This window comes from Ochotona curzoniae, unplaced genomic scaffold, assembly GCF_017591425.1.
Source record: "Ochotona curzoniae isolate NIBS_2020 unplaced genomic scaffold, NIBS_Ocur_1.0 contig_3498, whole genome shotgun sequence".
NCBI lineage: Eukaryota > Metazoa > Chordata > Mammalia > Lagomorpha > Ochotonidae > Ochotona > Ochotona curzoniae.
In genome coordinates this window covers 7580246-7604874 of record NW_024465885.1, presented here as the reverse complement: position 1 = coordinate 7604874, position 24629 = coordinate 7580246, and the positions used below count along the sequence as shown (strand labels likewise).

The following is a 24629-nucleotide window of genomic DNA, read 5'->3' as shown; positions in this document are numbered from 1 at the left end:
TGTAGTACACATGTATCTGTAAAAGTATATGTGTATACATTATCCATGGGCATATATGTGTGGCTATATGACATGCCATGGGGAATCAGTCAGATCTTTGTTTCATGACTGATGTCCATGGTTTACCAGCTTCAGGGGAGATGTGATATGATCAGCTCATAGCTGAGGTCTCTAGCAGATCTCTTCAAGAAGAGGGATAACTTGATGAAGTTTATATTCTTCCTGAAGACAGCCCATATCCAATGACTAGGTCCAGTGTGAGTAAAAAGGCCAGACCAACTCGTCTCAATGTCAGCTCCAGGGCTCATGTTGCAGGAGCCACAGCAAGCCAGTTTTGCATATGTGCACTGACCATTCTGCTTCCTCATAAGGGTTTTTCTCTGGAGACTCACCCCAATCAACAACCTGAGCACCTATCTCCACTCCACAGCCTGTTTCCCAGGAACCCCAAATAAGACGTTACAGTTATTGCTTACCATCATTTTAAGCCAAAGTATGACTTACTGACTTATAAATTTGGAAAGGAGATCAAGGTGGAATAGATTTGTGAAATTTAGTCGCATTGTTCTTTGGTATAAACTGATAGGAAACTAAGATGACCGCTTAATGATTTTGCTAGCCTGATCCCAGTGCAAAATTCCAGACCATTGTCTAAACCATTAAAAAAAAAAAAAAACAAAATAACCCTCCCAACCCGATTATGCCCATGACTCTTCCAATCACCTGGCCAATAACCACCACCCTTGAAAGACAAAAGTCTTGAGATTTAATCACCCTTCGGGAATAAAGCGGTTTATATCAGGACCTAAAGAATGTCACAGGAAAGAATTGACATACACACAGTACTTTAGAAAGGCAATAGACGATAAAGAAGTACAGTTAGATGTCATTAGGATGTGTCAACCATGGACTGTAAGCTGAGAATTAGGCATAACATAGAAATCAAAGCAGACAAGCAGTTTGTAAGAGATCTAGAAGTGGGGCCAAGCACAGTGGCACAGTAAGCTATTTCTCCGCCCTATTGTACTGACATCCCTTATGGGACGCTTTTCGTGTTCCAATTCAGCTCTGCTACTGAGCCTGTGAAAGCTGTAAAGGATTACCCAAGGCTTTGGGACCCTGCACGCACGTGGGAGACCCAGAAGAAGCTTCTGGCACCTGGCTTTCCATCAGCTCAGCTCTGGTCATTGCAGCCATTTGGGGAGTTAACTAGTGGTTGGAAGACTTGATCTATCTAACCTTCTCTTTGTGTGAAATCTTAAAAAAATAAAATCTATCTTTCCAATAAAAATAAGTAAATCTAAAAAGATACAGCTCTAGAAGCAATTGAGACATGGAGCCTCTGAGGTTCAGAGCTAGGCTCCAAAAGCACATGGGAAGGGGCGAGGATCAAGCTTGGCAGGAAAGTTCTCTTAACAGGAATGAACATTTGACTCTCTCACAAGTGCCTTAATATTTTGATTTCCTACTACTTCCTCAATGAATTTCCTTAATGGTAATAATTGCCTTTTGAAAAAATGGTGACAGTTTATAATTTTTGGAGAATATTCTTACAGGAAGAAGGCTGCTTCCATTGCTACAGCTCCTCAGAGATGCAAGCTTGGGCATGGGCTGCCAGCTTGGGCCTCAAACAAGGGAGAGCCTGGGTGCCAAAACTCAGACATGTGTATAAAAAGCAAAAGTGAATGGGTGAAATCATTTTGACCCAAAACAGAATTGACTGGCTGGTTTCAGAGCATTTCTGACTTCTCACTGGAGAGAATCAGCAGATCCAGGTAAGCATTCATGAAGAGCAAACCAGGAAAGCACTACAATGGGACGTGCTAAGAAACAATTAATTGTCGAGTCTTAAGGAATACCAGGGTCTGAATGACTGTATTCCTGGCCAGATTCCTATATTGAATCTAATCACCAGTGTGATGCTGTTAGGAAGTGGTGCTTAAAAAGCAATTAGAAACACGATCAGCACCCTTATAAAAGAGGGCTGCCATCTTTCTTCCCATTATGTGAGAACACTGTGAACTGTAGAGTTGGTCTTCATTACACAAAAAATCTTCCAGTGTTGTGATCTTGAACTTTCATGCCTGTGAAAAATAATGTGTTTTTGTTTATCTGTTTATAAATTACCCAGTCTCTGGTATTTTGTTACAGCAAACCAAGCAGCCCAAGAGAAAGGAATAGTGGGTATTTTGGGGAAAGGAGAAAAGTTATTCTTGCAAAGGAACCTTGAAAAACATTCTGCAAAGAAAGAAACTGTAGTTATACGAAGAAATGAGAATATACGCACTCCACTAATTGCTTGTGAAAAATAACTTCATCCACAAGAACAGGGAATTGGCATATTCTCCTAAACATAAACCTTCAGAGTCTTTCAAAAAGGAATTAGTGGTATGTTCTCTACACTTATTCATCAGTCTAAGGAGGTTTAAGCTCATTCATTTCTTCTCCTGTGGTTCTGATAAAATAAATTCTATTGAACCTAATCCGCCTTGGCTTAAATATGCATGAAAGAGATTAACTCAGAGGATAATGGTGATAATGTCTTCTGAGTGTCTTGCACTTGATAAAACTTGATCACCCATGTGCTCACTTGAAGAATGCTATATACTGTTATCCTTATTTTATAGATGTAAAAATTGAAGCTGTAAGTGATATTCTAAGAGACACGTTATCAGGAGATATCAGAGCTGGGACAAACACAGAGGCACCCAGATTCCCAGACTGTCATCACATTGTTCCATAAAACTTCTGAAAACCTGTTACACCGACAGAGTCAGATAATTTATGAATGCTCAATAAGTGTTAATTAAAGGAATTCTGCCATTAGTCTGGCTCACCTGTGAATGAGATTTTCTGCCACCTAGTGGATTGCTAGACATAAGCATTTGAGGTTACCTCTTGCAACTCAGATATCAAATATTAAGTGTTTTGGAAAGCAGACTTTCGGAGATTATTTACAGGCATACATGCCAATAGATTTCTTCCCCAGTAAGCCATACACAAGATTTCACTCTGCAGCAGCTCTGTGTGTGTTGCACACGAGTGAGAATGTTAGTGCGTGTTCTATGCTCATGTATTTTGGCACAAAAGGCTTTCCCATATTGATTATACCCATAGGGCAGATCAGACCATCATCTTCAAATGCAGTTTCCTTATTTGCAGGAAGTATGCATTCTACAAGGATGAACTATGTTTATGGTGAGTTAAATCAACAGGAATTCTCTGCCATCCTTTGTGGGATGTTTGTTGCCTAAAGACTTGCCTACATGCCTGGTATTTTCAGGTATTTCTCCTGCCTATGAATCTTCTTAGGTAAACTTGGGGCACACCTGGTTAATTGACGGTTTTCAAGCCTTCATGAATGGAGGTTTAACATCTGTAACTATTAGGAATCAGTCAGCCACCGATCCTGATGCAAGCTGTGAGACAGTTAAAGAAACATTGAACAGCATCTACGTTTACATTCACAAGTCCAATTGTGTCATATATATAATTTACTTTTAATTATAATTATGCCTCTATGGACTGTAACAGACTTGTTTTACGTGACTTTACAGTTTACAGCTTCCTTCTGCATACTCCCACAGAATGTTTTGTGCAACATTTGTGTGACCTTTGAGTCATTCCCACTTCTTTCTCTGCCTAGGCTGTTCAGTGGCTCACAAATTCTTTCCTTTGGTATGTTACAATTACAGCCCACAAACTTCAGAAATGTGCCTGCCATCCAAAATGATCCAGCTTGAAGTCTTACAAAATCTAAAAATGGACATTAATAGGTGATCTGAGTTATGTGACATATCTAAAATTCCAAAGTAATCCGGCACTATATGCAGATCAGACCATTCATCTTCATTAGAAAGCAGATATGCAATTGGAATCATATTACAGAATCCGCCTTACCTGTAGAGAATCCTGTTTGGCAATCAAAATTGTAGCTTAAAAAAGTAATTTTAGAAAACAGAGATAAGGAAAAACTGGGTTGTTTTGCTTTAATATAATGAATGGTATTCATTCCAGTGCATCACTTAATTCAGTAAAAGATGCAAATGCTTAATGTAAGATGCTCTGAGAGTGTGAGACGAGAGTGACTGCTCCTTTACCAGGACTCGGGACTGGCTCGCAGTCCACTAATGGTACTTTTCAGACTGACTTGTCAATATCACTTTATTTTCACATGTTTTGGTATTTTTTATGTACAAACATTTGCTTTAAATCAGTTTTATCTTTTGACCTGCTCTTTTCCTACCATCACCTTATCATTATTTTACCTTGCTGTCTTCAGAAACGCTTCAATAAAACAGTTTTACTTCTAATGTCTTGGATATTTATGAAGAAAAATTTCACTGAGGATGATAGTTCAAAGTTTTTCTCATGCTCAGAGTTTTTCTAAATTATATTTTTATTCACTTTATCTAAGAGTTTATTCATGAATATCTTCTGCTATGCCTTAAATTGTGCTGTTTGGTTTTATAAACTGATTTTACTTTCCTTCTACTTTTCTTTCATTGTTACTTCCATTGACTTTTCCCCACAGTTCATCCAACTGATAAACAGTGCCTTAAATGTAATACAGGATAAAACTAAGTGAAAGAAAGATCGAGACCACATATGCTGTGCTGTGAAAACTCAAGTAGTGATGTAGCCTTTTTTAGTAAAACAAGTATGATATAATGGAATACTTAGTCACCACAAAAGATGATAAAATAATCCATTTTAAAGTCCAAATGATAATCTTCTTAAGGTTCATTTCATAAAGTCTTAAAAATCTTTAAAAATCTCTAATATCTTTCTGAAAACTAAAATTAGTATGTAGTTTAATCACTCATTTCTACAGGCAGTTGAACAAATCTAAAAGCTCAAGGTGTAATGAGACAGAAATAGATGGTTTTTATAGTGTCACAATGATTGAATTACTGCTTTATTTAGTCTCTGCTAAAATAAATTTTCTGTTATATCATGAAGTGAGCCAAGACAGCATTATGGTGGGTATTTGTGAATGAGTTGTCACCTTAAATTAATTTTCCCACAAAGAATACCTCAGGAATTTATGGGTATTCCTTGAATAATCAAAACAATTTTTTAAATAATAAGAAAAGTGGAATTTTAATCCCTCAAGCAATACAAAAGTAAAGAAATTCACTGCAGGGCTGTTGTTTCTTTTCTAACTAAAATATTTTAAAAGACTTCTTGATTTGAAAAATCATAATAACAGAAGTTATTGCATTTATTTGAAAATAGATAGTAGATACAATTAAATTTTTATTGAGAAGAAAGTATCCTTTCTGTATTTTTCTGGAAAATGAACTAATACCTACTGCTGGGAAAACCCTCCTAAAATTTTATATGAAACTAAAGGGCAAATGTTCCAAACATTTCTAGAAACACTGTTTTGTAAAAAAAAAAAAAAAAAAGTCACCCTTTAGTCTATATTTTGTTTATGCCAAAACCCAACAAACAGAACAAGACATGAAAAAGAGCCAAATTATGGAGCCTTTTTTGCCTTTTGCACTGAAAATTAAGAAGTGACATCAGCAAGGTGGTGAGGCATGAGATCTCAGCTTTTGTCCCCCATCAAAAACAAATAAATAGATAAATAAATGATTTACAGCCACCCTTGAAGGAAGGGCTCCAGACACTGCTGAAGAAGCTACAGTAGCACAGTGAGGCAAAACCTGGGGGAAATGGCATGACGTGTGTGGGAAAAGCAGCTTCATTGGCTATCATCCCATCCCCACTGCCAGAAACAGGAGTGAACCTCCTAGTCTCTGAGTTCCCCTCACGGGGAAATAAAGGCAAGGTAAATAATCACTTTGTCCAGTCTGTCAGAGAACACCCTAAAAGATCCACATGAGTTTCATCCCCCTACCAAGTTTCCCGGGGAGACTGGCATAGCTGAAATATCTGTAGAAAGTTAAAATAAAAAAGGCCAGAGCCCACCAATATCCGCCAAACCAGTATCAGCGATCCTCAGTAGCCTGCTTCTCACCCAGGAGATGGCAACAGCTTTCACCCCGCAAGGGCCCTGCAGTTCTTCACCAACACAGACCCCAGCTGCCTAAGCTCCCATCCCTTTGCCCCTGCCAGAGCTAACCCATCGCTGCATGCAAATCCCTGCAGCTTTGCATGCACACTCTGCAGAACTCTGCTGCCACACACATGCTCACAAATAGCTCCAACTCCTCCCACTGGCTCTAACCCTTACCAATGTCCTCTTGGCTGTAGCTACACCCGCAGCCAAGTTCACACACAGTGAACACACTCTCACACCCAGTATCTTTGCTCCCTAGTGGTCTCTTACTGCTGCACCTGGAGTTAACCGCTGAGCACCCAATAGCCTTTACAGCTACTTTGGACCTATAGCATCTCTTGTCATTGAGCATGACACAATTGTCAACACTGTGAATGCCAGCTGGCTCAGCTAACAACACACCATTCCCTTGGAACACAGAGCCACTGCATGACCCTAAACTTGGCACCCAGTTCTGTTGTACCATCACTAGACCTAATGCCCAAGCACACCTCAGGGTACTTGCCCACTTCCACAGATGAAGGTCTTTCCTACCAGACCAGTCCACAGGTCTGGCAGAAGTGCTCACTTCTTCAAATGTGCACTCACCTACAAAATGCCACAGGGGTTACACAGAACCACAGAAGCATCATACCACTAAAGGAGCACAATATAGTTATAACAACTAATCTCAAAGATATACAAATCAATTTATTACCTTACAAAGAATTCAGAATCATTGTTCCAACGAAATTTAATGTGCTGTGAGAGGACACAGAAAAACAATGTGGCAATATCAGGGAAATGATACAAAATTGAAAGTAAAATCTCAACACAAATGGAAGACAAAGAAGAACCAAATTTTGGAACTGAAAAATAGAATGACCTTTACTAAAAAGCAATAGAGAACTTCAACAATACACTCAATGAAACAGAAGTAAGCTTGAGAGAATACAAAGATAGTCATTTGAAATTACTCAGAGGAGAAAAAAGAATGAAACAAATAAAGATAATGTATAAAATTTATGTAATATTGTCCAAAAAAAAAAACTAGCTAGTCAGTTGGGAGTTGCAGGAGAGAGTAGGGGAAAATAGGATAGAAAGTTTATTTAAAGAAATAATGCCTGGGGCCTGGCGGCGTGGCCTAGCAGCTGAAGTTCTTGCCTTGGACACCCGGGATCCCATATGGGCACCAGTTCTAATTCCGGCAACTCCACTTTCCATTCGGCTCCCTGCTTGTGGCCTGGGAAAGCAGTTGAGGACAGCCCAAAGCTTTGGGACCCTGCACCCACGTGGGATACCCGGAGGGAGTTCCTGGATCCTGGCTTCAGATCGGCATAGCATTGGCCGCTGCGCTCACTTGGGGAGTGAATCATCGGACGGAAGATCTTCCTCTCTGTCTCTCCTCCTCTCTGTATATCTGACTTTCCAATAAATAAATAAATCTTAAAAAAAAAGAAAGAAAGAATGCCTAAAATCTTCCCAGAGCAGGGGAGAAATAAAGAAATTCAGGTATACAAAGCATACTGGTTCCTAAATAAGTCTAACCAGAGGAAGGTTTTCTCTGAGACACATAATCAAACTACCACAAACCAAAAAAGGAGGACATTTTGAAAGCAGGAGAAGAAAGGTAGCTCCTTGTATACAAAGGAATCCCCATAAGGCAATCAGTGAATCTCAGCAGACTTGTTGGAGGGCAAAAGAACAGGATAACTTAGTCACCGTGCATAAAGATAGTCTGCTAATCAAGAACACTTTGCCTACAAAGTTGTCCCTCTGAAATGAAAAAGAAAGAATTTTTCAGATAAATCAAAGCCTAAGGTGTTCATTGCTGGTACATCTAACTTATAAGAAATGTTAAGAGAATTCTTCAAGCTTAAATTAAAGGAATCTAATTAGTAATATACAAACATGAAAGTATAAAAGTCATTTATACAGTAAACATACTGTCAGATTCTGAGTACTCTAATATTGTATTGATAGTATGTAAATCATGTATAACCCTAGTTTAAAGGTTAAAAGACAAAAATATTAACCTAGCTATAGCTGTAACAGTCTGTTCTAGATGCAGAATTTAAAAATTATATAAATTATAAATTGACATAAAATGCGAACCACCAGTACAAGTGTTTGTGTTTTTAAGCTGAAGTTGTTACCCACTTAAAATAGTCTGCAATAAGATGTTTTATGTAAGCATCATAGTAACCACCAAGCATAAACCTCTGGAACAGAAACAATAAAGTAATCCAAGCTTAGACTACAGAGTATCATCAAATCACAACAGAGGCCAGGAGGAGCTGAAGAAAGGAGAGAAGGATCCACAAAACAGCCAGAAAAACAACTAGCAAAGCAGCAGTGAGTTCTTACCTATCATCAGTAATTCATTCAAGTCTAAGGAGAGGTCAGGCATAAAACACACAGGACCAAGAACCTCTTGCAGCTCGTTTGCCAGGACTCAGCTCTTAAACTTAAAGGACCGTCGCGTAGGCCCACAGAGAGCTGCAACTAGAAACACAAGCATTTCCAGGCCTTGTTGGTGGAGCTTCTCCAAACTAAATTCCCATCAGCTTAACTTGCCAGCTAACCAATGCTGGAGTCACTTGATGCACTAGGCAATGAGGGTAGCCTTCCCCACACTAAGCAGAACATTTCATCAGAAACCTCCTGCAGACCAAGGTAAAGACAGCATTTTGATGAGCCTACATTGAGCAGCAAAGGTTAATTGCTGCCACCCACATCTGCTTATCCTGATTCTTCATTACAGAAGCAAAAGCCACTTTGGATTGTGTGCACTTTTAAGCTGAGTACTTCCACATCCTCATCAACATTGATAACACAGGAACACTGCTTTCTGGATTTTGATTATTTGTTTTTGATTATAAAAATGTTAACACTGGAGTGTTTTGTTTTTTTGTTTTTTTGTTTTTTTTTTTTACCAGGAGAAAAGATACAAATGTCAGAATCCCATTTAGTCCATTACTTCTCTGGAAATCACGTACAAAAATAAGGGTATGGGCCCGGCGCGATCGTGTAGTGGTTAAGGTCCTCGCCTTGCACATGCTGGGATCCCATATGGGCGCTCGTTCTAATCCTGGCGGCTCCACTTCCCATCCAGCTCCCTGTCTGTGGCTAGGAAAGCAGTCGAGGACAGCCCAAAGCCTTGAGACTTCGCACCTGCATGGGAGACCTGGAAAAGCTCCTGGCTCCTGGCTTCTAATTGGCTCAGCTCTAGCCATTGCGGCCACTTAGGGAGTTAACCATCAGATTAAAGATCTTCCTCTCTGTCTCTCCTCCTCTGTATATTCGCCTTTCCAATAAAATAAATCAATCTTAAATAAAAGAAGAAGAAGAAGGGTAGTGGTAGAATCCACAAGAAGTGCGGTTGATCTGGTCTACCCGGCCAACAGTCCCTGTGCACCTGCGTCAGTATCCTCCCTAAGTACAGGACTCCTGACTCCTATGGTAGTGTGGTGAACCGTTACAGACTAATTTGTTAGGAAAAGACTTTGGGAGTCAATTAGTGTGGGGAGCTGTAGGGAGCCTGCATCCTACACCCTACACGGACGGCGCCAGACTGCCGCTTCCTCCTGTGCTAGAAAAAACAAGCTACAGGAAGTCTGCTGTGATTGGCCCGGGGGTGCGTGGATGGCGCGTGGACAGCGCGTGATCTGTGTGGTGATTGGCCTGCCCACTGCGTGCACAGGTGACCTTTACTTTGATTGGCCGGGTTACCCAGCATATAAGAGAGCCAGAGAACTGGGGCGGAGAGGGAGAGAGCGCGCTGCGGAGAGAGCAGGAGAGAGCGGGAGAGACAGCGCACCCCCGCGCGGGGGTGCACCCCCTCGCGGGGAGAGAGCACACCCCCGCGCGGGGAGGGAGCGCACCCCCGTGCGGGGAGAGAGCGCACCCCGCGGACGGAGAGAGCGCGCACCTCGGGGAGAGAGCGCGCACCTCGGGGAGAGAGAGCGCACCTCGCGATGGTGTGGCTGCTGCGCGGCTGCACGGCGGCTGCCGCACGCCCACCGCGCACCGGTTTTGCTGTGTCTTCTCCACAATAAAGGCTCCGCAAAGACAACAAGTGTCCGGGTTTGACTTGCTGGTCAAGGGACCCTGACATCTGGTGCCGTGACTCGGATAGGTAAGTGTAACTACAGGTAAGTCGTAGCTGTGGATAAGAGACTCGGAGCCGCAGAAGCGGAGAGCGCAAAACGAAACTGAGCAGAGACTCAGGGAGCCGCAGAAGCGGGGAGTGTGAAATGGAGCTGAGCAGAGACTCAGGGAGCCGCAGAAGCGGGGAGTGTGAAATGGAACTGAGCAGAGACTCAGGGAGCCGCAGAAGCGGGGAGTTTGAAACAGAGCTGAGCAGAGACTCAGGGAGCCGCCTTGAGCGGGGAATGTAAAACGGAACTGAGCAGAGACTCAGGGAGCCGCCTTGAGCGGGAAGCGTACGCTAGGTTCGCGGGATAGCGACAAGAGTAGGCTCACCGGAAGTGGTGACAATATGGGGAATTCAACTTCTTCAGTACACATGCAGAGTTACTGCAGAAGCTAATGAAGAAGAATGGAACGCCGGTAAAGGCGCAGAAAGTAATTTCATTTTGTTAATATTGTGCTCCTTTTCTTTCAAGTACTTTCATTTTGTCAATATTGTGCTCCTTTTCTTTCTCAACCTCATATTTGTGTGAATCCGCGTGGTTTGTTACCAAATCATGTGTGGCAGATAAATGATATGGAACGATGTGTTAACTTAACAGTGGAAGGGCCCACATCCGTGTTGAGGCGGATGCGAGGTGCAGTTTGTGTTTTTCCGCAGGATTCAGAGGCTCCTGTGTGGATACCAGAGCGTCTAACGAGAGTGGTGAGAGCCTCCGTGCCAGACAACATCCAAGATGAAGCCCTGGACGCTTGGGTTGGTGATCCTGCTGGTAACACTGCTGCCTCCCGGAACACTGAGCCAACAGCTTCAACTACGGGCGATCGTGAAGGCATGGCCAGTGCCATTACTGGTGACCAATAGTTCATCAATGTTGCCCCCAATCTTCAACACTGATGCGAGTATTGGACTACTGGTGGTGCCCCTGGACAACACCACAGTGCCATCCACGAACTGGACAATTCAATTGCACGGATTGGCTTGCTTTCAAAGCCGGCCATTGGCAAATGGGACCAGACCTTGCATCCTATTGGCGAACCAGACCATTGGACGATTTCAGAGGAACAGCTCAGGAGGATGGGCACATCTCCTGACGGGTCAGGTACCCCGCTTTTTTGCCAGCGCTCACAATGCAGGAACCATTTTGTGACTGGGAGTTTGTCAGCTCCTCCCTCGTTGTATGGACCAATGGTCATGGCCGCCAGACTGGACTGACTGCCAGAGCACTGTCACCCTTGTAGGGTGGCTCCTGGCTTGAACTTGTCTAATCTGTTTCTGACTTATACTAATGACTGCGGAACCATGGACTAATTGATTGTTAAAGTGTTTATCCTTTGCTAAGCAGTGGGCTGGAATGATTGGTGTATGCATGCTTGTGATGATCTGAGAGCCTGGGCCATTCGCACTCTATGCAGACGCATTTCAGCAACAGCAGCAGCAACAGGTGCTATTACTGCAGGTTGTCATGGCCTTCACTAGACATGAATCCCCTGAGGAATGGCTTAACATGATGGACTGGTAGTCAAAGACGGGTAAGTATCCGGTAAGGCTCTACCAACCTAAGCCAGGCGCCACGAGCCAGGTGGTTAGCTGATGACGGGTAAGGAGAGCCTACTCCGGAACACCTAAGACAGGCACGGTCCCGTGATTAATAAAACAAAAAGGGGGAGCTGTGGGGAGCTGTAGGGAGCCTGCATCCTACACCCTACACGGACGGCGCCAGACTGCCGCTTCCTCCTGTGCTAGAAAAAACAAGCTACAGGAAGTCTGCTGTGATTGGCCCGGGGGTGCGTGGATGGCGCGTGGACAGCGCGTGATCTGTGTGGTGATTGGCCTGCCCACTGCGTGCACAGGTGACCTTTACTTTGATTGGCCGGGTTACCCAGCATATAAGAGAGCCAGAGAACTGGGGCGGAGAGGGAGAGAGCGCGCTGCGGAGAGAGCAGGAGAGAGCGGGAGAGACAGCGCACCCCCGCGCGGGGGTGCACCCCCTCGCGGGGAGAGAGCACACCCCCGCGCGGGGAGGGAGCGCACCCCCGTGCGGGGAGAGAGCGCACCCCGCGGACGGAGAGAGCGCGCACCTCGGGGAGAGAGCGCGCACCTCGGGGAGAGAGAGCGCACCTCGGGGAGAGAGAGCGCACCTCGCGATGGTGTGGCTGCTGCGCGGCTGCACGGCGGCTGCACGGCGGCTGCCGCACGCCCACCGCGCACCGGTTTTGCTGTGTCTTCTCCACAATAAAGGCTCCGCAAAGACAACAAGTGTCCGGGTTTGACTTGCTGGTCAAGGGACCCTGACAAATTAGACCACATTTTATTATATTTTTAGCCATTTCTGGGTTCACTCTGAGCCCAGGAAGGACAAAAATAGCCATCCAATCAGTCCTATTGTGAAGCAGCTGTCTTTGGGTGTCTGAAGGCAGACAGACAGTTGGAAGTCCCAGCACAGAGAGTAAACAGGATTTTTTAAAACAATAATCATGGTAATCATCATTTCGTTGGCAAATGCGCCACACTTTGTGTTTTCAAAGCATTGTATTATCACTAATTAATTAATGAGCTATAATCACTATGTCAGTGGCATGTAAAATTATGAACAAATTTGAAAAGAGTATTGTTTTATATTAATTGCACTTAAAAAGTGAGAGGCTTTTGTTCTTTCTGCTATTGTGGTAAAAGTGAAATTTTTTTTTTTCTTTCTGCTATTGTGGTCTTTTAGTTTGTGTTTTTGGGATTTGGCTGCCATGTTCTCTCGCACTCTTCTGGCTGACCTTACTAACTTCCTTCCATCTACAGCACTTCTCCAGGTCACTGCTGTTCATTTATTAGTATCAGAAACAAAATTTTCTCTTAGGGGCAGTTCTCCAGCTTTGAAAAAGATATTTTAGACACTTTTATGGTCATGGGACACTTCACCGTGTGTTAAATTTCCGACTTAATTGCCTGCCAGCCCCAGTACCTTGCAGGTCCAATGAGGACCCAGGCCACGTCTGACTTGCTCTGTGATGCACTCTAGCACACTGCCTGGTGCCCAGTAAGTGCAAAAGAAAATCTCATGAGAGACAGAGCTAATAACGAAAGTAATTTTTGCCAACATGAGATCTCACTCTCTAAGAGTTAATACACTCACATACTAGATATTTTTTAGCTTATCTAATGCTCACTATGTTTCTCTCAGATGGGTACCAAACAAGCAATTAAAATGACAAAAGTAAAATATTTGCTTATAATCACACTGCCATTAAGTGTGAAACTGAGGCTAAAGAATAGCTGTCTCTAGCAGACTCGAATCTGCATTAGACATAGGCAAAAACCATAAAGACATACAGTGGGATCCAAGAGCGATCCTGACAGCCTCTTAACAGGAGGCCATATGCACAGAGCAGTGGGGGGGCGGGACCCCAAAGCAGAGCAGGAGGACAGGAGGAAGCTTGTATCCCAACCCTGGAGACTCCCAGATCCTCACCTAGGACTATCAGTACAGGCACCAAGAGCTATATCCCAACTGCCAAGGAGACCACAGGGAATTGGAGCGCCCTCGTAGGCCAAGAACTCTGAGATCATCCACTCCCTTTTGGATCTCCCACATGGGATGGAAGATGCCCAGATACTTCCTCACAGGATCTAATGTCATTGGAACAACAGCCAGGAGCCCTGAGCGGTCCTCAGAAACAGAACAGTAAACTTCCTTCAGGACTCGGGAGAGGGGCTTTCTCTGGTCCTTACTTAGTTCCAATTTTGGATCCCCACCTTCTCTTGCAATGATCATTAGGGTTGCTCCAGAGGCCTCCCAAAATTAGATCAGATACACAGAGACCAATAAGGAAAGCTTAGAACAGACAGGAAACAGTCAACTTGGACTCACATATACCTTATTAAGTAGGACACAAAGATTAGTTATTCTTCACTAAGGTATTGAGGATTTCTCTGCACACCTCTCCTAAAACTGTTCTGTGCCTCAAGTGTTAACATATGCATTGTTAGAGTTATAAGCCTGTTTGGACTATCCTAAAATTCACAGGTTCAATAAAAATCATACTTGAATACTATAAGATGGTAAATATAAAAATGAAAATAGACACGAGACAACTGAATAGTACCCTATAACCATTTTAAGGTATATAGCAACCGGTTGTGTATAAAGTAAAATTTAAATGTCAATGAACTAGTCACAGGATGTGGTTAAGAACTTGCATTTTCTAACGTATTAGTCACTCAATACCACTTCAATTAACTCCATAATGTAAATTGTTGTTGATGTTATGTTGTGGCTTTTCTTTGGAGGGGATGATATTCTGCCAGCTCTACATTCAGACCAGGGATGGTCTCCCAATGAAACTGTTGAATTTATCTGCTGGATTCTATGCACGGACCATGCTCTCAATGAAGGAATAATGACTGGATATGAACTGTACTACTACAACAATGTGGAGGAATCCAATATGGGGGGAGGGCATGGGGAGGGTTTGGGGGAATCCCAGAGCCTATGAAACTGTGTTGTAAAATGAAATAAAAAGAAAAAAAAAAGCTGTCTCTGATTTCAAACTTATGTGTCCCAAAACATAATGAAGAATAAACTAGCAGGCCCTGAAATGGAGGCACTGGACTGAGTCTCATATCTGTGTCCCAGGATTATCACAACTGAGCCAACACCCATGCCAAGGCCATGCTGTTTCCAGCTGTATGCCAGCAATCTCACTGAATACTGACATCAAAGACATGCTGAAGCTCTGATAAAATCAAAGAAAACAAAGCCACTTCCTTATGTTGTACAAGCACTGATCAGAATCACATCACTTTAGAAATCAAACAAAATACCAAACCATCCACTCTCCTAATATTCCTCTTCCTGTTTCTTTACCAATTACACCTTATGCTTGCTCTTGTCTTCCCTCTCCACAGATACTATTTCTTGAGGTACCTAATCACATAAATACCCTTATTTCCAATAGCAGTAATGGAAAGCAAGGGTCTAATTCATTAAACTCTTCTCAAAATGACCATTCAAAGACTAAATCCCTTAATCAGCCTCTCTTATTAACACTTTCTTTATGAGACATACTTCAATTCCCATAACGTGTGTTTTCTCCTGTTGCAATGGAAAATGAACTCAATTTAATTCCGTTACGGGTGTGTTTGACTAAAAAGCAACCGACAATCAGTTATACAAGACTATCCATTAAACTGGAAACAGAAAAAAAATGTGATAGCTTTTCTTTGTTAGGTTTTTTCCAAAACGCTAAGACAAGTAAGTTTTAACAATATTTAACACAGTATGTAAACATAACTTCGTTGCTTCATCCCTCCCTCTGTGAGATGGCTATGTGACAAATAAGGTACACAGACTAGCTAAAGTAAAGGGTTACACAAGGGCAGCCATTGCATAATTTGACTTCTAAATGACATCTAAAGTAGTATAAGTCATGAAAGCAAAATGCTGAATAGTAGTTGATCGCCGACTGAAGAGAGGAAGAGATGGGACATGATTACATTGGTTTAGAGTTTCAATTTTGCAAGACAAGAAAGTTCTGGAGAGATACAAAACAATAAAAGCAAATATAATTCTTATCCCTGAAGCAAATATATTATAATGATTAATGGATGGTTTTTTTTTTTACCATTAAAACAAAATCTAAGAGACGAATGGACCTTCTTCAAAAACAAAAAATTTGATCTAGCAAACGTCATCTACAGTTTACATCCTAGATTTTGCAACATACTGCATTTGAATCAAACCCAGCATCATAAATGTCACTTTATACAATTAGCCACTGAGAGCATACTGAAGTACCTAAAATTTGAACCTTGTTCGGGAGCACTGGTGCTACTTAAACTAAACCTTGATAACTGATTAGCAATTGAGGAAACTTGTATTCTCATCTAGGTTCTCTTGAAGAATCTGGTAGTGTATACTATGTTTAAAACAAACACACAAACAAGCAAACAAAAAACAACAGATGTGAAAGGCCAAGTCCCTTGCTTCAACAAGTTTACGATTTAATGGGAGTTAAAAAGATAACTACACAAATTCTGAATTCAGTATAATGTTCAAAAGTGATGTACAAGAAATTACATTTGCTCAAGGGACCACAAAGGAGATGATGAAGATAATGGCATGAAAAACAACCATTTTCAGAAATATTCTAATGCCTGCATGGCTTTCCACAGAAAGGATACAAATTGAGTTTATTGTTTTGCTGTTATAAATGTTATGATGAATAACTTTAAAGTGAACAAACGAGACGAAATTGGTTAAGGATTATTAAAGCAATGGGTACAAACTGCTCCCCTTAAAAAGAAAAGGCTTGTCTTCAGTGCCATTAGCTTCATGAGCTCTGTTTTGATCTCTCAACCAAAGGAAATCTTACATGTCCATGAAGTTTTATAACATCTTTCACTCTTAGGTTCATCAGGTTTTATTATTCTATGCAAATTGATGTGGAAAAAAGCCTCCTATGAAGCATCAGGGACCTATTTTTCTGGGGAGCGAAAGTGGAAGAAATGACATCTTTTGCTTACTGAATGAAATAATAAAAGTGATCATGAAGAGAAAGAACCTCTAGAAAATCATTCCAGCTATCTTGATGAAGCATTAATATACCTCAGGAACATTTTGTATTTTGATAATTCGAAAAAAAAATAAACCCTTTCGTGGAGTTTCAAAGAAATAAATTCTAAAAATAAATGTAATTAAGTGTGCTTTTAATCTCCCTCCTTCCACCAAACATGATAGGTGCTAACAGTAAGAGTGCTAGAAAGGAGTTAGGGGATCAATGAGATAAGGATGTATTTTGCTTATACTTGAAATTGTGTTAACATTCCTGTCTCATCATGTCTTCATAACTGTTATTCTCTGAATGTGGCCCTCGAAATGCACTGTTGGACAGTTAGTCCCCAGTGTAACGGTGTTGGCAGTTAGAGCCTTTCAGGTATTTGGGTCATGAGGACTCCACACCTTTAGAACAGTGTCTAAAGAGAGGAGCTACTTTTCGCTCTTCCACATACTGTCACATATGCAGCCAATATTCTACCCTCCACATAATGTGGCATGTAGGTACCATCTTAGAAGCAGACAGCAGCTCGCACCAGCCAGCCGAATCTGCTGTCCCCTTGAACTCCCCAGTCTCCAAGACTGTCAGAAATACATTTTCGTTTTTTGTAGACTAGTCTGTAGAATTCTGTGATAGCAAAATCAACAGAACACCAACAAAACATTTATCTATACACTGAGGGATAAAAAGTGGGAATTTTGCAGACCTCAAAAGGGGGAAAACTCTGTGCCTGTGGAACTGTATCATGAAAAATAATAAATAAAGAAATCCCGCATTCCAAAATTCATATAGACCTGCTCTATATTTCTGTCAGTCTTAGTCTGTTGTGTCTTGGGAAATGTAGCTATTACATCACATTAATGATTTTCTTCAAAAGCTTTCCAAAGCATTAAGTTTAAAAATTAAGTGATTATATCAATACTGCTTGGCATAATTTTCTTCTTCTTTATATTTCTCTTTTATTTTTATTAATACAATTCACTCCATAGCCATAGACTTAATTATCAATAACCATAATATTCAACAAGTAAAAAATAGGAAGACTATAATTCCATTGAAGTATAAAAAAGGGCTAGATTTTCTTACACAGTTGTAGACTCACATCTGTGGTTAAAATATACAAAACTGGAGACTTTCAGTTTCTGTTCTCTCATTTAAGAAACTCAGAAATTACTACTCTGTCAAACAGTAAGTGAAAAACTGAACATATTCAAACAATCTCCTTAGGGTGCTGGACAAGTAAACTCACAGGGTCAATTTCTGCTAGAAAAATTGGAGAATCAGACAGATGAGTACAGAGAAGCAGAACTTTTCAGAGAAGAATGCTTAGAGGCAGGATATGCAAACTCACCCAGTGGGGAAAGCATGAAAACTGTGCTGCAAATCTGAACACCAGAATGGTGTGTAGGTCAGGCAGGGCTGGGCTACAACACAAGCCAGTTCACAGGAGGGATAGGATTAGGGGCCAGGTGAACTGGGCTAGGCTATAAGCCCCACCAACATGAGCTGCAATTGGGTGTGGGCCATGCCTGGCCAGGCAACAGCACCAATTGGTAAATGCTGAAGTGAGGCAGGCCATGCTAAACTGGTCCACAACACCCAACCAGCACAGGTGAGACCAATTGGGGGAGAGGACAAACCTGGAAGGTGGGGCTGCATAGGGCTCCCCTGCTGGACCACTTTTCCCACTGGTGGATGTGAGAGTTGGAATGGGGGCAGACCAGGCTGGGCAGAGTTACAGCACCAGTTGGCCTCATATGAGCTGGATCAGCAAAAAGCCAGGCTGGGTTGGCAGTTCCTACTGGTGCAAGCATAAGCCAGAGTGGGTGTGGGTTGGTGGGGCTTTGCCACAGAATCAGCTGGCAGATGCTGGTATGGGGGGAAAATTCTGTCCAGTTAAGCTGCAGAACCTCCTGGAAAGTGCATGATTTGGGAATGGAAATGGGCCCAGTAGGGAAAAGTGGGCACCTTCCTCTTGAGTTGCCACTCTGATTGGAGAGCATGAGAACCAGGATTTGGACAGGCATGGCTAGATAGAGAGTGGTACCTGCTGGCATGTGTGTGGGTTGGATAGCGGGGCTGGTTGGATTGAACTAGTCTTCAATGCTCATTGACATGTAGGAGAGCTGACTGGGATGTGAGACACACTGGACCAGTCTGCTATGCATACTGGCAAACACAGGAACAAGAGCAAGGGCTAGGCATAGTGGGGTTATTGTGAGTTGCTCAGTCTAGGTTGCAGCTCCCACTGGTTTCCATGAGGGCTGGGTGTTTGGTGGGCAGAATCGGGTTGGGCTCCAACACCCATTGGTTTGTGTAGGAGATGGGGCTGGAGGCAGAACTGACCCAGCACTTGCAACCACCAGCACGTACATAAGCTGCTTGGGTCAACGGTCTTTGCCAGGCTTTTTACTGGCAGGCACACACAAGAATCACCTCAGACAAAATTTTGGGAGGATTCCCCCAACTGAACTGCTGGACTCAGAATCCCAACCATAAAGAGAATTGCAGGTTCTGTGGTCTGACCAGGGAGTGCAAATATCAGAACTGGGCCTTCTCAGTGGCTCAGATGGAGCAGTAGACAGCATACCCAGGTACACGTGGAGGATATGGCAGTATATTGTACATTGAAGTCTGCAGAGGACACCTGGACCATAACAGAGGATGGAGGACAAAACAAATTGATCAACTACCCCAGCCAAGTGTTGGCAGTGAAAATCTGGGCAAACAGAGAGTCTAAGGTGGACTATGTCAATCAGTAGATTCTGGAGAAAGATTTCATTGGGTTTGGAGTGATAAGCACAGCAATTCAGAACAGTTGACCTATCAACACCTCTTGAGTAGGACCCTCAGAGCATGCTCCACATCAGGGATGGTGACACCCTAGGTTGGTGTCAGGTGGCTATCCTCTATCTTAGGGTACAGAGCTGTTTGGGAGGCTGAGTGTGGCTTCTCCCCTTATTTCCCTCCTTCCCCCAGATATAGGAAGGAAAAAACTGAAAATGTGGAAATAATGGTCTCACCCACCTTCCTGTAAGCCTTGACCCTTATCATCCTAATCAACTATGTAAAAATCATCTAAATAAATAAATAAATAAATCTTAAGGAAGAAAGAAAGAAAGAAAGAAAGAAAGAAAGAAAGAAAGAAAGAAAGAAAGAAAGAAAAGAAAGAAAGAAAGAGAGGAAGAGAGAAAGAAAGAAAAGAAAGAAAACCTGTACTGCAAGGGGCCCACGGAGGACAAACCTGGGAGTCAAATCTCCAGGGCATCTGGTTACAGGGGAGCCCCTATACTTTGTGAATTTTGCCTCCAGAAACTCTACCATGTCCTCATAATGAATGTTGGAGAAAAATTCCCTCTTGCTTATGGGAAAGGAAAGAGAAAAGTTTTTTTTTTCCTTGTTCTTTTAGCAAGCCCTGCCCTCAGAGTTATTATATCACAATCTAATATTCTGGAGGTTTATAAATAGCCTAACCTACCTAAGGATAGAAGATATACAATGGCAGCCTCCCACCCCCAGCATCCTGTTCCACCCCGTGCTGGTGAGATGGTGAAATAAAAAGGGACACGAAAGAATGAGACCTAGTCACAGGATAACAGAATGCGTCCCCTCTCGCATATCAACACTATACCACCCAAGTTCTGAGTACTCAGGGTCTTTTTAACCCATTGGACCATCTGCATATTTCAACAAAATATTACAGGTCATGCTAAATGGCAAAAACACAGTCTGAGTAGACAGATCACATATGGCAACTATACTGCATTTAGCTGATCAGGAATGTAAAATAACTATGAATAATATATGAAGGGAGCTAATGGAAAAAGCAGACAGCATGTAATAACAGATAGGAAATAGTATGCAGAGAGGAGAATTCTGAGAAAGAATCAGAGAAATGATTGAGGGTAAAAATCCTGACAGAGATGAAGATTGGCTTTCGTGGGTTCATAAGTACACCAGACACTGCGAAGAATCTCCGAGACTGAAGGTATGACCTTGGGAACTTATAAAACTTTAAAAAAAGATTAAAAAAAAAAACAGCAGAATGTCTCACAACTGAGAACCAGATGAAGAAAAGAGAGCAGAAGCAGCATTTAAAGTAATTGCAACTGAGAATTCTCTTGAATGAGTGATAAGAGAGAGGGCACAGTAAGAATTGCATTTCACTTCTCTGCAGAAATCATGTGCTATAGTTTCAAGATGGTAGGTCCTTTCCAAACTGCTGTTGAGATTTAATCCCCATTATGAGATATTAAGAGGTGAACAATTGAAATGTTGATTAGATAATATGAAGAGAAAAATTCATTTATTCCATAAGTACAATTCTCTTTCTAAAAAATATTTATTTATTTTTATTTGAAAGGCTGATTAGATTTACAGAGAACAGCAGAGAAAGTGAAAAAGATCTTCCATCTACTGGTTCACTCCTCAACTGGCCACAACAGTTACAGCTGAGCCAATCCCAAGTCAGGAGCCTGGAGTCAGCAGGTTTTTCAGGGTCTCCCATGTGGTAACAGGGCCTCAAGCTTTGGTCTATCCTCTACTGCTTTCCCAGGCTACTAGCAAGAAGCTGGATGGGAAATAAAGCAGCTGGGACACAAACTGGCACCCATATTGGATCCCAGAGCTTGCAACATGAGGATTTAACCATAGAGCCATCATACCAAGTCCTCCACAAGGACAAAATGCTAAGATGTTACTTACTTCCCTGCCTCCGTCTCCTTTTAATCTTCCTCCACCCTTTTTTTTTTTAAATTTTTGCAAAAACATAGGTTCATGTCTGTGTGCATTGGCATTCCTGCAGATATGATTTTGTAAAACTTTGTTTTACACCTTTGTAAAACCAGTAATTAGACTACTATAGTTTTAGCAGTAAGTGATGATTTTAAAATTGACTGTATATGAGCGACACAGTTATTTTCATTCAGTTATTCTTTGTAGTTATTGTCTATTTTGCCACTAAACAAAGATCTTTTGTTTTTGACCTGTTAAACTTATTTAGTACAATGTTAAGCCTTTTTACTGTAGTGCAAATTTAAAATGTTATTTCAACAACTAAAAAAAAGAGAGAGAGCAAATGGCACAAAGAGATAGGAAGAAGGAAGGAGGGTAGAAAAGAGAGTGGGGGGAGGAAATTGTTGGAATTGTTTCTGTAAACCACCTGAATCTGTTAAAAATTAATTGAAGTTTAAAATGAGTAGAGTTCTGTCATCATGAATGAACTGACCCCCTCATGTGATCAGTGAGTTACTGAATGACTGGGTTACCTGGAAAGTGGGTCTGTTATAAACAGCCATACATCCTCAACAATGTGATGTCCTGTGCTGCCTTGGGATTCTGCTAGCAAGAGGCCATCCCTTCTTGCAGCCCCTTGAGCTGGGTTCAGAACTATGAGCAAAAACAAAAAACAAAAAACAAAAAAAACCTTTTAACAATCTTATAGCTCACCCAGTTTGTAATATTATGTTATTAGAAACCAAAAAATTAAGATAACAGGACAGGTCAGAAAGGAGTATGGCAAGATATTTAAAGTGTTGAAAGAAAAGAAACACTGATCCAATATTCCATACCCTGCAAAATTACCTTTGAGAAGAGAAGGAATCAAAGACTTTCTCAGACAAATAAGCCTGGAGGAGCTTGTTTCTGCTGAACTAAAAAACATTTAAAGAAGTTTTTTTTTTTAGAGAAAAGGAAGATGATATGTCAGAAAATTAAGTACTAATAAGGAAGAAAGGGTGTCAGAGAATGACTCAATGAAGGCATAATAAAAACATTGCTTTTCCTGTTAATTATTCTCACAACTAACAGCTTGTTCAAAATAAAATATCAAAAATATACCTGATTGGGGCCCGGCACGGTGGCGCAGTGGTTAAGGTCCTTGCCTTGCACACCTGGGATCCCATATGGGCGCCGGTTCTAATCCCAGCAGCCCCGCTTCCCTTCCAGCTCCCTGCCTGTGGCCCTGGAAAGCAGTCGAGGACGGCCCAAAGCTTTGGGACCCTGCACCCGCGTGGGAGACCCGGAAGAGGCTCCTGGCTTCAGATCGGCATAGCATCGGCCGTTGAGGTCACTTGGGGAGTGACTCATCGGACAGAAGATCTTCCTCTCTGTCTCTCCTCTCTGTATATCCACCTTTCCAATAAAAGATAATAAAAATAAATCTTTTAAAAAATTTTTAAAAATATACCTGATTTTATATTATATATATCTCTATTTGTGCTTAAGTGAAATAAATGACACAATAATGCAACAAATGCACAAATTATACATGTTATAGTATTCATAGAATGCACATCAAAATTGATTTTTGTGCAATTGTAGATACAGGAAGTATATGAGCAATCTGCACTCCCCCCTGCAATTTTGCGTGGACCTTAAGCTGAAACTGCTCTAAAAATAATCAAATATATTACATAACCCACACACTGAGATATATTGAACACTTAAACAATGGGTAAAACCAAAAAAAAAAAAAGGTTGACAGGCATATGGAGCAATAAGAAATCTCAAATTTTGCTGATAAATACATAAATGGCACAAATATTTAGAAATCATGCCTGGCAGTTTGTACAGAGTAAACATGCCTCTATCTTCACACAAGAATTATCCCAGAATATAAGCGGTATGTAGACTGAAGGGGTAGAGTGCTGGGCAAATGATGGCACCCAGACTCCCTCGCCTTTAAGATGATGGAATTGTGCAAGTCAGCAGGCCCAGAGCTGATATATTTCTGCTACTCAGCAAGGTCAGAAACTGGTATATTTTTGCAATGTAACCAGTTGGCTGCCTGCCACTGTTGCTTACACTCATTTTATGAGTTGCTGGGGTCATGGCCAAGTGCAGACACTGAGAGGCCTGGAGTCTCTGTGTATGCTCACCTGCCTCTGGGAGAGTGAAGGCAAATCCTCTGTGTGGGCACTTGCCTGCTGTCATGAGAACAGAAAAGGAATGAACCAGGTCAGCTCCACAGCTCTTTAGCTTGTCTGAATTTGAACTTGATCTTCTCATTGCTGAGCATTACAGTCCCAAATCAAGGGTGACTTCTGTAGGCAAAATGATGAGCAAAAGCATGAGGTGAGCATTTGAGACAACAGTGAAGATACCACATGAGTACTTCTCATCACACTTAAGAGTTCCTGGGATCTAGCCCAGGCTCTGTCCCCAGTTCCACCTTCTGGTTAGTGTGTGCACTCTAGAGAGCATCAGGGGATGGGTCTAGTGAGTAGGTCCCTGCCACCCACAGGAGAGACTCAGATTGAGTTTTCAGCTCCTAAGCATGTGCTGTCCTAGGCCTGGCTATTGCATGTATCTGCCTTCTAAACAAATAAAATAAATATAAAAATAGGAGTAGCATTGCAGTGCAGCAGTAGAGTTGCTACTTGCAAAGCTAGCATCGTATATGGGTGCTGGTTTATGTGCCAACTGTTCCACTTTCAATCCAACTTCCTGCCAGTGACCTACAAAAAGCAGTGAACGATGGCCCAACTGCTGGCACTCCTGTCCCCCATGTGGGAGACCCAGACAAATGCCTGGCTTCAGTCTAGTCCATCTCTGGCCATTATGACTATCCAGGGAATAAACCGGCAGAGGCAGGATCTCTCGCCCTTCTTTTGTAAATCTGTCTTTCAGTTACATAAGTAAATCTTAAAAAAAAAAAAAATGCCAGGAAAACGAAGCAAATGTTGAGAATAAATAAATTTTTGTTATATGGGTTGAGCATCGCGCATCCAAATATTCAAATTCCAAAATGCTCCAAAATCTGAGAGTTTCTGAATACCAACATGATGCTCCATACCATGAAGCTTTGGTTAACAAATAAAGTAATTTAAAGTGTGATATAAAATTACGTTTAGGCTATATCTCTAAGGTATATATGAAAGAGACACATATTTCATGTTTACATTTCTGTCCCATCCCCAAA

At 41.9% G+C, this 24629-nt stretch overlaps 1 long non-coding RNA gene across 1 annotated transcript; it reads right to left on the bottom strand.

The window, feature by feature from the left end:
- Window positions 1-22064: 22064 nt before the first annotated feature.
- LOC121156844 lies at window positions 22065-23626 on the bottom strand. Its single transcript, XR_005883928.1, has 3 exons — window positions 23587-23626; window positions 22292-22359; window positions 22065-22096 (listed from the first exon to the last, which is right to left on the bottom strand). It is a non-coding gene; the product is annotated as an uncharacterized LOC121156844 (long non-coding RNA).
- Window positions 23627-24629: the final 1003 nt, after the last annotated feature.